The following is a 14,112-nucleotide window of genomic DNA, read 5'->3' on the forward strand; positions in this document are numbered from 1 at the left end:
TAAACATTCCTTTTTCAGTAACTGATAGAACTAGAAGTTAGAATAAATGTAAGCATGTAAAAGATTTAAAGAGCAGTCAAAAGCCGGGTTCAGTGACTCACGCCTGCAATCCCAGCACTTTGGGAGGCTGATGTGGGTGAATCATTTGAGGTAAGGAATTCAAGACCAGCCTGGCCAATGTGGTGAAACCCCATCTCTACTAAAAATACAAAAATTAGGCAGGGATGGTGGTTTCCACCTGTAATCCCAGCTAATAGGGAGGCTGAGGCAGAAGAACTGCCTGAATCTGGGAGGTGGAGGTTGCAGTGATCCAAAATTGTGCCACTGCACTCTAACTTGGGAGACTAGAGCAAGACTCTGTGTCCAAAAAAAAAAAAAAAAAATAGTACACACAACAACAGAACATCTATTCTTCTCAAAAGCACATAGGACATTTATGAAGAGGGACCACATGCAGGGCCATAAAACAAATCTCAATACATTTAAAATATTGAAATCATATCAAAGTATATTCTGTGATCATAACAGAATTAAAACTAGAAATCAACTACAGAAATATACCCCTCAAATTCCCAAATATTTCCATAGTAAACAACATAGTTCTAAATAACTCAGAGTCAAAAAAGAAATTAAAAGAAAAATTAGGAAAAAAATTGATTTGAGTAAAAAGAACACATAAATGTTTGTTGGATATACATAAAAGAATCTATAGAGGGAAATTTACAGATTTAAAAGTATTTATGGGGGGATACTCCAGGATGGCCAAATAGAAACAGCTCTGGATTGCAGTTTCCAGTGAAAATGCAGAGGGTGAGTGATTACCACATTTCCAAATGAATTTTTACTGCCCACAGACCAGGAGATTCCCCGGTGGAAAAGCACCACAAGTCTCCAGTGTGGCTGTTTCAACCAGCACAGTGGGTCTCTGCACAAAGACTCACACAAATCCGGGTGCCATTTTGACTGGTGACTGGAACACCTGGGAGACAGGGTTGCCCATTCAACTGAAAAAAAGGGGGCAGAAACAGGGAGCCAGGTGATCTGGCTCAGCTGGTCCCACCCCTATAAAAACCAGCAATCTGAAATGCTCTGGATTGAGAGTTTCACAGCAAGCACAGCTGGACCTGGGTTGGTCCAGCTCTGTGGGGGAAAGGGCGTCTGCCATTACTGAGGCAGTCCACCATTACTGAGGCAGTCCGCCATTACCAAGGCAGTCCACAATTACCAAGGCAGTCCACCATTATAGACACAGTCTGCCATTACTGAGGCAGACCGCCATTACCAAGGCAGTTCTAACTATACTCCTATAAAAAAAACTGCAAGGAAATTCACACAGCAAATGGGCAAAACCCAGGGAAGCTCAGCAATGCCTCTGCTGGCAGACTGTGACTAGGATACCTCCTTGCTGGGCAGGGCATCTCTGAAGAAAGGCAGCAGAATGACAGGAACTTATAGATAAAGCCTCACCTTCCCAGGACACAGCACCTGGGGAAAAAAGGCAGTTATGAGTTCCGCTGCTGCAGACGTAAACATGCCTGCCCAGCAGCTCTGAACAGAACAATGGAGGTCACAGCTCAGCACTTGAGCTTCTATAAGGGACAGACTGTCTCCTCCAGCAGCTCCCTAACCTCTGTATAACCAAAGAGACACCTTATAAAGGAGAGCCCAGGCCGACATCTGGCAGGTATCCTTCTGGGACAAAGATAACAGAATAAGAAACTGGCAGCAACCCTTACTCTTCTGCAGCTGCTGCAGGTGATCCCCAGGCAAGCAGGGTCTGGAGTGGACCTCCAGCAGTCCTACAGCGAGGGGCCTGACTGTTAGAAGGAAAACTAAGAAACAGAAAGAAATAACTTCATCAGCAACAAAAAGGACAACCACTCAGAGACCCCATCTGAAAGTCACCAACCACAAAGACCACAGGTAGGTAAATCCACAAGATGGGAAGAAACCAGCACAAAAAGGATCAAAATACCCAAAACATAGATGCAGAAATCTTCAATAAAATACTGGCAAACTGATTGCAACAGCACACCAGAAAGCTTATCCATCACAATCAAGTAGGCTTCATCCCGGGGATGCAAAGCTGGTTCAACATACACAAGTCTATAAAAGTAATTCACCACATAAACAGGACCAAAGACAAAAACCACATGATTATATCAATAGATGCAGAGAAGGCCTTCAACAAATTTCAGCAGCGCTTTATGCTAAATACTCTCAATAAACTAGGTATCGATGGAAAGTATCTCAAAATAATAAAAGCTATTTACGACAAACCCACAGACAATATCATACTGAATGGGCAAAAACTGGAAGCATTCCCTTTGAAATCTGGCATAAGATAAGGATGTCCTCTCTCACCACTCCTATTCAATATGCTATTGGAAGTTCTATCCAGAGCAATCAGGCAAGAAAAAGAAATAAAGGTATTCAATTAGGAAAGGAGGAAGTCAAATTGTCTCTATTTGCAGATGACATGATTGTATATTTAGAAGACCCTATTGTCTCAGCCCCAAATATCCTGAACCTTATAAGCAACTTCAGCAAAGTCTCAGGATACAAAATCAACGTGCAAAAATCACAGGCATTCCCATACACCAATAACAGACTTAAAGAGAGCCAAATCAAAAATGAACTGACATTCACAATTGCTACAAAGAGAATAAAATACCTAGGAATACAACTAACAAAGGATATAAAGGACCTCTTCAAGGAGAACTACAAACCACTGCTCAATGAAATAAGAGAGGACACAAACAGATGGAGAAACATTCCATGCTCATGGTTAGGAAGAATCAATATCGTGAAAATGGCCATACTGCCCAACGTAATTTATAGATTCAATGCTATCCCCATCAAGCTACCAATGACCCTCTTCACAGGACTGGAAAAACCACATTAAACGTCATATGGAACCAACAGAGAGCCTGCATAGCCAAGTCAATTCTAATCAAAAAGAAAAAAGCTGGAGGGATCACACTACCTGACTTCAAACTATACTACAAGTCTACAGTAATCAAAACAGCATGGTACTGGTACCAAAACAGAGATATAGACCAATGTAACAGAACAGAGGCCTCGGAGGCAATGCAACACATCTACAACCATCTAATCTTTGACAAACCTGCCAAAAACAACTAATGGGGGAAAAATACCCTGTTTAATAAATGGTATTGGGAAAACTGGCTAGCAGTGTGCAGAAAGCACAGACTGGACCCCTTCCTGACACCTTACACTAAAATTAACTCCAGGTGGATTAAAGACTTTAACAAAGGACCTAACACGTTAAAAACCCTAGAAGAAAATCTAGGCAAAACCATTTAGGACATAGGCATAGGCAAGTATTTCATGACTAAAACACGAAAAACATTGGCAACAAAAGCCAAAATAGGCAAATGGGACCTAATTAAACTCCAGAGCTTCTGCACAGCAAAAGAAACAATCAGAGAGAGCCGGCAACCAACAGAATGGGAAAAAATTTTTGCAATCTACCCATCTGACAAAGGACTTATATCCAAAATCTGCAAAGAAGTAAAACAGATTTACAAGAAAAAAACAAACCCATTCAAAAGTAGGCAAAGGATATGAACAGACACTTTTCAAAAGAAGACATATATGAGGTCAAAAAACATACAAAAAAATGCTCATCATCACTGGTCATTAGAGAAATGCAAATCAAAACTACATTGAGATACCACCTCATGCCAGTTAGAATGGCCATCATAAAAAAATCTGGAGACAACAGATGCTGGAGAAGTTGTGGAGAAATAGGAATGCTTTTACACTGTTGGTGGGAGTGTAAATTAGTTCAACCACTGTGGAAGACAGTGTGGTGATTCCTCATGGACCTGGAAATAGAAATTCCATTTGACCTAGCAATCCCATTACTGGGTATATATCCAAAGGATTATAAATCGTTCTATTATAAGGACACATGCACACGTATGTTCATTGCAGCACTGTTTACAATAGCAAGGACTTGGAACCAACCCAAAAGCCCATCGATGATAGACTGGACAGGGAAAATGTGGCACATATACATGCAGCCATAAAAAACTGTGGAATACTATGCAGCCATAAAAAAGAGTTCATGTCCTTTGTAGGGACATAGATGAACCTGGAAACCATCATTCTCAGCAAACTGACACAAGAACAGAATATGAAACACTGCATGTTCTCACCCATAGGCAGGTGTTGAACAATGAGAACACCTGGACACAGGGAGAGGAGCATCACACACTGTGGTTGTGGGGGGAAGGGACTAGGGGAGGGACCGTGGGGGATAGGGAGTTGGGGAGGGATAACATGGGGAGAAATGCCAGATATAGGTGATGGGGATGGAGGCAGCAAACCACATTGCCATGTATGGACCTATGCAATAATCCTGCATGTTCTTCACATGTACCCCAGAACCTAAAATGCAATAAAATATAAATAAATAAATAAATAAAATTTATTCTTAAACGATAAAAAAAGAAATGATTTAAAGCTTTCATTGAAGAAAGCTGTTTGACAAAGCCCATTTCAGAAATAGGAAAATGTTTGTAAAATATATACATTAACCCCAAACTATCTTTGGTGTACTTGGTTTAAGTGTACTTCAGGAACTGAGGAGTTTTTCTGTTTGTAGTGGTTTTTCCTTTTTGCTGGGGGAGGGTACTTTGTGGAAATTAAGTAGCTCAGAGGAACTTCTCAAAACAACAACAACAACAACAACAACAACAATAACCACCACCAAAAAGTATATATGGGAAAAGAAGAAAGGTCTAGAAATTAAAATGATAGTAGCTTCTACCTTAAGAAGCTTTAAAAAATTACAAATTGAGTCCAAGTAAATAGACAGAAGGAGTAACAAAGATAAGAGCAGAAATCAATGAAATGGAAAACTGAAAAATAATAGAGGTCAATGCTATCAAAAGTTGCTTTTTTGAATATCAGTAAAATTGACAAACTCCTTACTAGGCTGATTGTAGTCACCCTAAACACTCACCTTTTCCAAAGTCATATTTCCTTCTTGAGGGAGTTCTCTTTAAATTACTGCTTATTATGAGTTACAAAGATGTGGTCACTTTAATCGATTTGGGTCAACTCTAAGAGACCACTCCAACTCCAGAGCTGCTGAGACCCTTTGTTATAAATTATCTCACTGCCCAATCCTGCTTTCTTCACCCCACTGGAAGTGCAAGTGCTGGGAGTGCTCTCCAGTAAGGTTTCTGCACACAAATCCACATCCCAAAGTGTGTTTTGGGGAGATGCCTCCTGCTATAAGCTTATTCCAAAAATGTCATATTGTTTTAACATTAGGAAACCTGCCATTACAAATTATCCAGATTGCCATAATTAGTAGAATATGGCATTTGAATATGCCATGCTTTCTGACTTTCCCAACCCTGACCTTTCTGTCTTGAGTCAAGTAGCTGTACCTGGAAGCAGTTAGCTTGATACAAGTGAAGCTTGAAATCTGTGGAGGTCAAACAAGTTGTGGTGGAGCTTTCTCCCTAGGCGGGTTGAGAGAGCAGTATCCACACTATTCGTGACACAGATACAGTTGAGAGGGCAGAGAAACTAATTAATAGTACAGAATAGAAATAGAAAAATTTCTTCTAATATATTTAAGAATCGAATATACAAAATTGTAAAATTTCAAATCAGTGGAGAAAAAAGCAATATTCAACAATTAATGTTTCATCTGTGTCTTTTGGAATAAAAAAACATTTTGAAAAAGTAAAAGCATTTCTTTTTCAACAACAGGCACCAAAATATATCCTAAATGCTCTGAATATTTTGGTGTTAAACCTATTAAGAATTTCAGGAAAACTAACCTAGGAAAACTGTTGTAGATTTTGCAGACACTTATTTATTTATTACATACGCAAAGTTGTTACTAGTTAGTAATAAGTGAGCAAAGGGTTCATTTAATAATTCAAAACAATTCCAAAGGAAGAAATGCATATGACTGATGAATGTGTGAACAGATGGTGACACTCACTAGTAATCAAATCAATGCAAATCAAGTTAGGATTTCGTATCGTTTTCATTGTCAGAGGAAGGCAGTGAACGAAAGACACAATACTAAATTATTATATATGCAATACCTGTCCTTACAGATTGTATGGAATATGTAATCACTAAAGTTTTATTGTATATGTACTTAATGGAAAGGTGTTCAAGATGTACTGTTAAACTTTGAAGAAGTAGGTCATGAGCGATTTTACGCAGTATGATTCACTTTGGTTTGTAAAATGTTTGAATGATTAAGTCTGCAAATTTTTCAATGACCTTTATTTAAACTTTTTAAATTGCAACATATTTTAATTTTTAAAGCATATATATAACTTTTCTTTTTTTTTCACTTTTATTTCAAGTTCAAACCTGCACGTTTGCTATATAGGTAAAAGTGTCATGGGGATTTGTTGTACAGATTATTTCTTCACTCAGGTATTAAGCCTAGTACCCATAGTAATTTTTCTTGATCCTCTTCCTCCTCCCATTCTGTTCCCTCTGATAGGTGCCAGTGTGTATTGTTTCCCTCTATATGTCCATGTATTCTCACATGTAACTCCTACTTGTAAGTGATAACGTGGTATTTGATTTTCTGTTCCTGCATTAATTTGCTAAGAATAATGGCCTCCAGCTCTGTCCATTTCCCTGCAAAGGATAGGATCGCATTCATTTTATAGCTGCATAGTGTTCTATGGTATATATGTGCCACATTTTCTTTGTCCAGTAGGTAATTGATGGGCATTTAGATTGATTCTGTGCCCTTGCTATTGTCAATTGTGCTGCAATGAACATTCGTGTGATGTATCTTTATAATAGAATGATTTATATTCCTTCAGATATTTACCGAGTGATGATATTTCTTGGTTTCTGTTTTTAGGTTATTGAGAAATCGCCACAGTGTCTTCCACAATAGTTGAACTGATTTACACTCTCACCAACAAAGTATAAGTATTCCTTTTTTTTCCGCAATCTCGCCAGCATCTGCTATTTTTGACCTTTTAGTAATAGCCATTCTGACTGGCATGAGGTGGTGTCTCATTTTGGTTTTGATTTGCATGTCTCTAATAATCAGTGATACTGAGCTTTTAAAAATATGATTGTTGGCCACATGTATGTCTTCTTTTGAAAAGTGTCTGTTCATGTCCTTTGCTTTTTAATGGGGTTGATATTTTTTCTCATAAATTTGTTTAAGTTCCATATAAATGCTTGTTATTATACCTCTGTTGGATGCATATTGCAAACATTTCCTCCCATTCTATAGTTTGTCTGTTCATTCTGATGATAGCTTCTTTTGCTGTGCAGAAGCTCTTTCATTTAATTAAATCCCATTTGTCAGTTTTCGCTTTTGTTGCAATTGCTTTAGTGATTTCATCATAAAACCTTTGCTTATACCTATGTCCTGAATGGTATTGCCTATATCTTCTTCTAGGGTTGTTATAGCTTTGGGTTTTACATTTAAGTCTTTAATCCATCTCTGCTTAATTTTTGTATATGGTGTAAGGAAAAGGTCCGGTTTCAGTTTTCTCCATATGGCTAGCCTGTTCTCCCAGCACCGTTTGTTAGATAGGGAATCCTTTCCCCATTGCTTGTTTTTGTCAGGTTTGTCAAAGATCAGATGATTGTAGACATGCTGTTTTATTTCTGAGTTCCCTATTCTGTTGCATTGATCTATGTGCCTGTTTTTGTACCAGTACCATGCTGTTTTGGTTACTGTAGCCTTGTAGTTTGAAGTCAGGTACTGTGGTGCTTCTAGCTTTGTTCTTTTTGCTTAGTATTATCCTGGCTATATGATCTCTTTTTTAAGTTCCATATGCATTTTAAAATAGTTTCTTTTAATTCTGTGAAAAATGTCAGTGACAGTTTAATGGAAATAGCATTAAATCTTTACATTGCTTTGGGCTATATGGTCATTTTCACAATATTGATTCTTCCTATCCATAAGCATGAAATGTTTTTCTACCTACTGTGTCATCTCTAATTTCCTTGAGCAATGGTTTGTAGTTCAGGTTGAAGAAGTTCTTCACCTCTTTTGTTAGCTGTATTCCTAGGATTTTATTCTCTTTGTTGTAGTTGTGAATGGGGGTACATTCAAAATTTGGCTCTCTGCTTATCAGTTGTTGGTGTTTAGGAATGCTTGTGATTTCTGCACATTGATTCAGTATCCCGAGACTTTGCTGAAGTTGTTTATGAGTTTAAGAAGCTTTTGGGCTGAGTCAATAGGATTTCCTAGATATAAGATCATACAATCTGCAAACAAAGATAATTTGACTTCTTCTCTTCCTATTTGAATATGCTTTATTTCTTTCTCTTGCTTGATTGCCCTGGCCAGAACTTCCAATACTATGTTGACTAGGAGTGGTGAGAGAGGACATCCTTGTCTTGTGCCAGTTTTCAAGGGAAATGCTTCCAGCTTTTGCCTATTCGGTATGATATTGGCTGTGGGTTTGTCATAAATGGCTCTGGTTGTTTCAAGGTGTGTTCCTTCAATATCTGGTTTATTGAGAATTTTAACATGAAGTGATGTTGAATTTTATCAAACACCTTTTCTGCATCTATTGAGATAATCATGTAATTTTTGTCTTTAGTTCTGTTTAAGCATTTAATTATGTTTATTGATTTGCATATGTTGAACCACCTTGCATCCCAAAGATGAAGCCAACTTGATTGTGGTGGATAAGCTTTTGATGTGCTGTTGGATTCAGTTTGTCAGTATTTTATTGAGGATTTTTACATCAGTATTCTTCAGGGATATTTGCCTAAAGTTTTCTTATATTGTGGTATCTCTGTCAGGTTTTGGTATTAGGATGATGCTGGCCTTGTAGAATGAGTTAGGGAGAAATCTCCCTCTTCAATTTTTTTGGAATAGTTTTAGCATGAATGATACCAGCTCCTCTTTGTACATCTGGTAGAATTCAGCTGTGAATTAGTTTGATCCTGAGCTTTTATGGTTGGTAGACTATTTATTACTGACTCAATTTCAGAGCTCATTATTGGCCTGTTTAAGGATTTAATTTCTTCCTGGTTCAGTCTTGGGAGGGTTTACTTGCCCAGGAATTTATCAATTTCTTCTAGATTTTCTGGTTTATATTCATAGAGGTGTTTCTAATATTCTCTAATGATTGCTTGTATTTCTCTGGGGTTAGTGGTTATATCCCCCTTGTTGTTTCCTATTGTGTTTATTTGACCCTTCTCTCTTTTCTTCTTCATTAGTCTAGCTAGTGGCCTATTTTATTAGTTTTTTTCAAAAAACCCAGCTTCTCTATTCATTGATCTTTTGAATTTTTTTTGTGTGTGTCTCAATATCCTTCAGTTCAGCTCTAGTTTTGGTTATTTCTTGTCTTCTGGTAGCTTGCTTTAGGATTTGTTTTGTTTTGATTCTCTTGTTCTTTTAATTGTGATATTAGGTTGCTAACTTTAGATTCATCCAACTTTTTGGTATGGGCATTTAGAGCTATAAATTTCCCTCAACACTGCCTTTGCTGTGTCTCAGAGATTCTGGCATATTGTATATTTGTTTTCTTTAGTTTTAAAGATGTCTGCTTTAATTTCATTTTTACTGAAAAGTCATTCAGGAGCAGATTATTCAATTTCCTTGTAGTTGTATGGTTTTGAGTGAATTGTTTAGTTTTGATTTCTAATTTGATTATGCTTTGGTCCAAGATATTGTTTTTATGATATCAGTTATTTTGCTTTTGCTGAGGAGTGTTTTACTTCTGATTATGTGGTCTATTTCAGAGTATGTAACAGGTGACATTAAGAAGAACATACATTGTGTTATTTTGGAGTAGACAGTTCTACAGATATTCATCAGTTCCATTTGATTTAGTGCTGAGCTGATGTCCTGAATATCTTTGTTAATTTCTGTCTCAATGATCTGTCTAATATTGTCAGTAGGGTGTTAAAGTCTCCCACTATTAATGTGTAGGAATTTACATCTCTTTGAAGGTCTCTAAGAACTTACTTTGTGAATCTGTATGTGCCTCTTTTGGGTGCATGTATATTTAGGATAATTAGATCTTGTTGAATTGAACCCTTTCCCATTATGTAATGCCTTTTTCGTCATTTTTTTTTTAATCTTTGTTTAAAGGCTGTTTTGTTAGAAACTAGGATTGCAGGATTGTAATCTCTGTTTTTTTTTTTTTCTATTTTCCATTTGCTTAGTAGATTTTTCTCCATTCCTTTATTTTGAGCCTATTTATGCCATTGCTTGTGAGACTTGTCTCTTGAAGACAGCATACTAATGCGTTTTGGTTCTTTATCCAGCTTGCTACTCTGTGTCTTTTAGTTGTGGCATTACCCCATTTACCTTCAAAGTTGGTATTGATATGTGTGGATTTGATCCTGTCACTATAATTTTAGCTAGTTATTTTGCAGACTTGTTTCTGTGGTTGCTTCATAGTGTCACTAGTCTATGTACTTCAATGTGTTTTTGTAGTGGCTGGTAACGGTCTTTCCACATTTAGTGCTTCCTGTAGGAGCGCTTGTAAGTCAGATCTGATTGTAAAAAATTCCATCAGCATTTGCTTGTCCGAAAAGGATGTTATTTCTTTTTTGCTTATGAATCTTGGTTTGGCCAAATAGGAAATTCTGTTTTGGATTTTATTTTCTTTAAGAATGTTGAATATGGGCCCCCAGTCTTTTCTGGCTTGTAGAGTTTCTGCTGAAAGGTCTACTACTAGTCTGATGGATTTACCTTAATAGGTGATCTGACCATTCTCTCTAGCTGCCCTTAACAGTTTTTCTTTCATTTTAATCTTGGAGAATCTGATGATTATGTATCTTGGAGATGATCTTCTTGTGAAGTACCTTACTGGGGTTCTCTGAATTTTCTGAATTTGAATATTTCCCCCTCTAGCTAGATTGGAGAAGTTCTTTTGATGATATCCTGAAGTATGTTTTCCATGTTTCTTCCATTCTCCCCATCTCTTTCAAGGACACCAATGAGTCATGGATTCCATCTGTTTATCTAATCCCATATTTCTCACAGGTTTTGTAAATTCCTTTTCATTCTTTTTTCTCTATTCTTGTCTGACTGTCTTATTTCAGAAAGCCAGTCTTCAAGCTCGAGATTCTTCCCTCCACTTGGTCTATTCTGCTGATAATACTTGTGATTACATAATGAAATTCTTGTATTGTGTTTTTCAGTTCCATCAGGTTAGTTACGTTCTTTTCTTACTGTCTACTTTGTCTGTCAGAACCTGCATTGATTTATCATGATTTTTAGCTTCTCTGCATTGGGCTTCACTGTACTCCCGTAACTCAATGATCTTTGTTCTTATCCCTATTCTGAATTCTATTTCTGTCATTTTAGCCTTCTCAGCCCAGTTCAGAACTCTTGCTGGAGAAGTGGCGTGGTCATTTAGAGGGAAAAATGCACTCTGGCTTTTTGAGTTTTCATCATTCTTATGCTATTCTTTCTCACCCTGGTGGGCTTATCTACTTTCAATTTTTGAGGTTGCTGACCTTTGGATGGGTTTGTTTTCTTTTCCTTTTATCCTATTTGATGACTTTGAGGGTTTGACTGTGGTATAAAGTGGATTCAGCTGACTGGCTTTACTTCTGAGAGATTTTAGGGGGCCAGTGCTCAACTCTCAACTCCTGGACTGTGTGCTCTAAGTCTAGGGTACTTGTATTGGGCCCTGATTTTATTCTCTTGCTCCTTGAGGTTTGGAATCCACTGAGTGGGGGAGGGGGAAAGAGGTGTGGCAACTGCAGCAAAGTGCTAGCAGGTGCTGAGGTGCCTGCCTCCCTGCAGACACTCACCACAGTGCAGAGGCAGTGCAGCTGGAGGGTGCATGAGCCCCTACTGAAGACTGTGCTGGAGGTGGTATTGACTTAAGGCATGCTGGTGGGGATAGGTCTAGGTGCCTTCTCTGTGCCCTGCAAGCAGGAGTCATGGTACTACTTTTGTTTAAAGAATTCCAACACATGTCAAGAGCAAAGATTGATAGGCTATACCCCAAGATGTCAGTGATTATCTCTGAATGATAAGATCTTAGTGATATATGATGTGGATGATATGTTTGTCTTATATTCCTAGATTTTCCACAACAATAATGTATTACTTTTGTAAGTAGAAATAGATAAAATGAAATTAGTAGCATTCATTTAGTTGTGACGTGAGTGGCCAGCCACTAGCCTTCTGATTATTATAGATTTCACATTTTGAATCCTAGGGCAGATAATGTAGAAAGGATATGCATCTTTTAAAAAACAAACTTTCCAGTGGACCTATAGATTTTATTTTCCAATTCAAGTCTGTCTACCTTGTTTTTGGCAGAAAATTCTTCTGGATTCTGGGAATATGAAAGCTGCCAAGCCTTAGAGTTTGTCTTTGAGACTTTGTCTTTCTTTGTGTCCCTTAAAGACATTATTCTGGAGGTTGGGAAAAAAGTTGTGTTAGAATATGCAAGTCAAGATTCCATTTTAAGCCAAATCCCCCAAGCAAGGCTCAGATTCCTGGGATAAACTTGGGCATTATTCTTCCTTTGGGCTAGTAGCTTTGCTCTTAACTAGGATATTTTGAAACATGTAAGAAATATGTTGTCATAATGGACAGATGACTTATGATTCCACCAGCTTAGGGCATGATAATGGTAAGTGAGGCAATCAACATAGACTTTCTGCTTGTTTTCTCAATAGATCATGCCATTTGTTGAAATATAGTTTAGCATTGGCGAGTCCAGAATTATCCAAATGATTTTGTGTAACCCAGATAGAGCACACAGGGATATAAAATTCATTCAGTGAATAAACATAGCAAACTGTAAGTAATCTTTGTTACACAAAGTTCTATGTTGACCACAAGGAATTTATGTTCCTACAGAAGAGTCCAACAGCCTCACCGAGCTGAAAGTCCTTTCTACAAACTCACTTTTAGTAATGTATTTAAGAAAATTCTTACTCAAATGATCTCACTTTTGTAAATTAATCCCCAAATTTGCATTGGTTTTTCTTTTAAAGATTAATTCCACTAGGTGGAGGTATTTGCTCAGTTTTGTGGTTCACACTAAATGGTACAGGAAGAGAGAAATCTATTAAGCAAGGGAATGTCTCAGAAACAAGAATAATAGCCTTGGGCTTTCCAAGTCCTGTTGCTTTGCATTGTTATCATTTGACAAATGCATACACATTGCTACATGGAGTTTAGTATTTGCTTTTAATGCTTATAAAAGAAAAGTGGCAGGTTTCTAGGCTTATAGTATATAATTGTTTGTTTTGTTTGAGTACTTATAACTTTAACCGCTATGGTTGGAATAGACAACTAGACATCTTAAGTTTTCTCTTTTAACTCTCAGACAGTTCTTGCATTTAACCGTGATATACTAATTGAATGTTCATAATAATAAAATAGATTCTGTTTTCATCATGTTTTAGATATTTTATATTTAATTAAAATGATAATGGCCATTATTAATATATAAATACTGTTGTTTAACAGTTTAATCTTTATGCTAGTAACTTTATGGAAAATCGTACCTCATCAAATAATGAGAAAACATTTTTTTTTAAAGTATACCATGCGACTGACAAAAATGTATGTGATAATTCTTAAAGTAAGAAAAGTTTAAGGCCTAAAATACTGTGGGAAATTTTTTTTTCAATTTGAGATTTTTTGTGGTGATCTTGGGTTTCTACTTTCCTATTTTTATTGGTGCCAACATTATGTGGAAACAATCTTCATGGTTAAGTAAGAAATTCCTCTGATCCCCTTTATTTTGCATTTGAAGTTATACTATTCTGTGCCATCAGTTAATTGATTTGAAGGGAGTAAGGCTTTGAAACATTGAACTCTCTGAAAGCAGCCTGATTTTCTCTCTCTTTTTTTTTTTTGCCATTGTTTTAAAAAATTCTTTCGTGTATGACCACCATTGTCTCTAGTTTTATTATTTTAAAGATACTAAATTAATTACCTACAGCTGTTCTCATAAATTGATTAAAAACACAACAGACTTTTGTCCTCTAATCCCTTAGAGAAAAGTTAACAATTGACATTTTATTTTTTTCATCTTAAATATATGAGAAAGAAAGACCAAATCAGATGTGTATAATGCATTATTAGAAAAATTCATTTCTTTTTTTTTTTTTTTTTTTTTTTTTTTTTTT

General features: G+C 36.8%; 1 protein-coding gene across 3 annotated transcripts in view; it reads left to right on the plus strand.

Annotated features, from left to right (window-relative positions):
• CFAP299 (cilia and flagella associated protein 299) overlaps positions 1-14,112 on the plus strand; it is a 664,079-nt gene that overhangs the window by 14,415 nt on the left and 635,552 nt on the right. The window lies entirely within an intron of this gene.

Source organism: Cebus imitator, unplaced genomic scaffold (assembly GCF_001604975.1).
Source record: "Cebus imitator isolate Cc_AM_T3 unplaced genomic scaffold, Cebus_imitator-1.0 Scaffold64, whole genome shotgun sequence".
Taxonomy (NCBI): Eukaryota; Metazoa; Chordata; class Mammalia; order Primates; family Cebidae; genus Cebus; species Cebus imitator.